Below are 4,931 nucleotides of genomic sequence, written 5' to 3' on the forward strand. Positions count from 1 at the left end.
CGTCATCTGAAACTCTAAAGAATAAATTTTTTCAAGACAAGGACTCTGGAATAGCAACTCCATGGATTACAGAGTTTCTACCTCAAATTGGAACGGGTCACAAGAAAATGTATTACAATTTTCTTTCTGTAAGCATTAAAAAATGAGATACCTACTCTAATTAAGAGAAATAACAAAGCATGTTTCCATATTTCATGCATAGATGTCCGAGTCTCATATTTTGCTGAATTCCAAAAAGTCTGGCGAGGAATTTCCTCAGTCGGTTTTGGCAATACTGTAGGCGGGGATTATGAACGCGGGTAAAGCAGTTAGGATTGCCATTCCAAATCTAAGGACTGATATTTCAGGTGTAACAAATAAAAGGTCCCGTTTAACATAACGGTAAAAGGCTACACCAGGATTAATCCTGGACTACACAAGGTTAAAAATTACTGTGTTCCAAGAATAAAAATTGTATCTGAAAAACGTCCTGAGTCGAGTTATGTTTTCCGAAGTCAAACCAATCGGTGGTGGCCGCTGAGAGGAGCTCTCCCCAAAATGTATCGTGTTAGTCTAAATATTTCTGTCATTTCTTCTTAAAGAAATTGCTCTTTTTAGAGACATGACCAAAAACCTAAAAGACAATAATGAAGCCGGATTAAACACTCGGGCAGGAGGCTTTCATCGGTAATAATTCTGGTTTATCCTTGTTCTCTTTTCTTCAATATACATCCGATTTCAATACCTTTCTTTCCCTCCCTCTTTAACATCCACGGCGATCTCTCTCTCTCTGTTATAAATACACACATACACACAAACACACACAAACACACACACACATATATACACACACACACATATATATATATATATATATATATATATATATATATATATATATATATATATATATATATATATATATATATATATTGTGTGTGTGTTATTACCTGATACGAATATTCTGGTAAGACAGAAGTATACTGTAGTTTTTGTGATGAAACTGATAAGTTTTCTTCTGAATACAAGAAATAGAATATACGATTACTTTGCCATTTGTTGATGAAAACTGAATATAGGAGAATGGAAAGAGGAGATAGCATTACTGCTCCCACTACTACTGCTCTCTCTATCTCTCTCACACAATGCAGTACATTACACATGACTTGCATTTATATCCTCGTCCAAAGTTTACAAATGATGTCGTTGGGGACGACTGTCTTAATGTCTGAATTAGAATTACCCTAGTAGGCTAACATTTGTCATGAAATCTTCAGTAGGCGTCAATATATTCTGAGAAAACGCTTTTTTTTTTTTTATAAATGTTCCATTGTTTTAATCTTATAACATTTTGCAATGAAACAACACATTTCTACGATATGCCCAACTCCTGCCTTTAATGAAACCCGGTCTTCAAAAAAATGTGAACCGTTAGGTAGCTATGAGGAGCTTACACTGTGACCATAGTTGACTGACGTCGCTGTTGGTTTGCAGAGTCCGGAGGTCGACACTAGGCCTCCTATTTCCTTTCACAATTTACGATATGTATAAGCGGTCCAGAGCAAGAAGCAGTTCTATCATGAATAGTCTACACTAGAGTAGTAGTAGTAGAGTCTAGACCAACGTCACCAACCGTTGACCGAACTGTTCAGGCGCAGGTTTGTGGCGTTACCTTTGTCACGGCGCCTCTGTTTCACGGTGAATTTGCCTAGTATGTTTCTCTTCTTTTCAATATTGTTTCCACTAAAACGAAACTTTATCTGGTACCGCTTTAATTACATCCTCTTCTTGCGGTTGTTGCAAGTCGAATGTTTCATTTCTCTCGCTCCTCTGCTCTTGACAACCAACAAAAAATTAAATTAATCTTTTACTTTCTCACAAAAACGACTTAACATCTGGTAAAAGAAATGTTGATCATGGTTGAGCGTCTGCATGAGGTTATTTTAGCGCCAACGTGTTGCACCAACACACTGGCTGGTTGTTTAGCCGAGTGTTAATTTTGTGGGTGGAGCCTACTCACCCACAAACCTGTAGAACTCTGGGCAGGTTCCTCCAATTTATACCTCATACATCCTCTAGCATTCGAAGTGGAAAGAACCTAGACCTATTTTATTCAATGAGTGAGATTGTTTTGAATGACAAAGAATAAAAAAGTTATTTTAGGCTTTACCCATATATAAAAGGAAAACGCATCGTGGAAAGTAAAATCAAAAGAATATTAAAAAGAAAAATTAAGAAATAAGGTTATATCTGAATTGCACGACAAACTTACACAACTTGACCCATATTGCACACGTGATGATGTGAAAGAAATAAACAGCCTCCTCCATAGTTCTTTTCGAAGGGAATTCTGCTGATGATATTCACACTCAGTCACTTTAGCATTTAATATGAACTGACTTGAGCTGAGGACATCCACAGATGCATAGAGCTCACGTGCTTTCTGTTCAGCTGATCCCCTTCTCTGAGCACATGCCTGCCAACTGTTACACACAAGAGACGTGTCTTTGTTTAATTATTTCTCACGAGTTTAAATTTTCATCAAAATTATTTTGAAGAACTTGATACAACTACAACTGCTTTACTATTGGCAATTCTTTAATGCTGTTGTGGAAGTTCGTGGGTCCGAGTTAACCCAGCTGCCTAATTCGAAAAGAAACTCTTATGGTCTACGAAGCCAGAGGCCAGAAACAGCTTACATCACAACAGGTACCTCGGTGTATCTGAAAACTAGCGTACAAAACCCCACACATTTTCCAGCATACATTAAGGGTATCCTGGGGCTAAATTATATTTTGTATGCAAAGATGTTTCTACTGCAAACATTTTTATTGCATAAGATATTTTCTTTGCATCCTGTCTGTAAAATATGATCGTTTCTTTCTCGATGGATGGATGCATTTAAATTTAGCCAGCCTTGTGGTGGCACGGGCTCTTGCTCTTAGAGCAGCCCGTAAGATTAAAAATTAACAATGTGATCATTGAAATTATGGCCAAAGAAATGAAAAGTTCGGCAGGCAGGGTTACAAACCCTTTTAAACCATAAGGTACCCGTCAGTAGGGGAGAAAGTGATGATAGCAATTCCTGACAAGCAGTAGACGGGCAGGGAGTGAAGTCTTCAGCGACGACTGCGGCTCAGCGACGACTGCGGCTCAACGACGACTGCAACTCAGCGGCGACTGACGACGACTCTACTCTACCTTTGTCGATCCCTGGGAAGTATCTTAACCTTAGGCAACTACTAAACTCACCGCCACCACGAGCTGTTGATCTTCATTTTTTTTTATTTAAAATCTTCAGTGTACAATATTTTCATTATCATGTTTACATAGTTCCACAATTACCATTATAATATTAATAAAAAAAAGTTTGATCAAATCCTTCAAATCCTAACAATTTTTTTTATTACATTAAATTTTCAGTGTCCTCCTTTATAAAAAAAAGTCATTTAATTTTTCAACGTTTCGAACAAGACCACTCTAGTTTTTGACAGCTTGTTTTCAATAGTCAAAAGCAAATTAATGTCATGAGTCACCATTCCCAGGGAGCGAAAACCAAAATCATGCTTAAAAAATCCGATACTCGAACTTTTTCGAAGTCCAGTTTCACTATTAGAACACTGCCTGGGAAGTAACTCAAGCCAACACATCATTCTTCAAGATATTGGACAAAAGTATATCAAATGAACACTATTTTCTACTTATTCACCAAAGGGGTCAGTTATTTGTATTTATGTTCAACACATATAATCTATCATTTGTATCAAGTATTTCATAAAGATACCTATAAACTATTTCCTTGCCGTTCTTGTCCATATATTTATTGTTAACTTACTTCCAAATCTTTTTCCAGTTGAACAGAGGACACAAATGCTCGATCTTGGGCTAGTATTCTGTACCTTCCATAAGCCACTAACGAATCTCATTAGCCGATACACTCAGATAATTGCTTAAGCAATAAACTTTCCTATGAATAGCAATCATTATGCTATAATAATGTGGGACAGGCATTGTATAATCTGGATAATTAATTTCAGTTTCAATAAAGAAACTTGCTCTGATTTTAGAAAAGAAGTAGAGCATTTCATAACCAAAACCTTTGTTTACATTGCTTTTGAGAAGAGTGGGGTACATTATGGCTCTTAATTTGGCTCACAAATATTCAAAATTCCAGCTCCAACTCTCAGTAATTGCTAATACGTGGCTTCCCTGGCAAGAGGTTCACAACTGCTATTCCACAATTATTTAGATATAAAAGTCTCTGAATTCTGTGAGCATAGCCATTTGAAAAAGTTAAGTATAGCTTAGTTTTACCAGACCACTGAGCTGATTAACAGCTCTCCTATGGCTGGCCCGAAGGATTAGACTTATTTTACGTGGCTAAGAACCAATTGGTTACTTAGCAACGGGACCTACAGCTTATTGTGGAATCCGAACCACATTACAGTGAGAAATGAATTTCTATCACCAGAAATAAATTCCTCTAATTCTTCACTAGCCGGCTGGAGACTCGAACTCGGGCCTAGCGAGTGCTAGTCCACAACTCTACCGACTCTCCCAAGGAGGAACTTAGCCAATTGGGACTTTATATGCATACGATATATGTATATTTATGTTTTTGCTAAAATCTTACAATCAATTAATTATTAGAGATTTTTAAAATATTGTTAATTTCCTATTCTGAATGATATCAGTGATCACATTCATCTTGTTTTCCAGACTAGACCATTTGAAATCAACATTCTTCTCATAACTGTTGCTGTATCGGACACCTACTATTTTGGAAGAATCTTGAAGAAATTCATACCCAACAACAGGCCTTACAGTACTGATTTTCCAAATGCCCAGGACCTAATGCTGAGGTTCCGCATTTATTTGAAATCGCATCTGACGCATTTTCATATCGATGACAAGTAGCCTATGTGTTATGATGGTGGTTTAATGAGACCCAA

This window comes from Macrobrachium rosenbergii, chromosome 2 (genome assembly GCF_040412425.1).
Source record: "Macrobrachium rosenbergii isolate ZJJX-2024 chromosome 2, ASM4041242v1, whole genome shotgun sequence".
NCBI lineage: Eukaryota > Metazoa > Arthropoda > Malacostraca > Decapoda > Palaemonidae > Macrobrachium > Macrobrachium rosenbergii.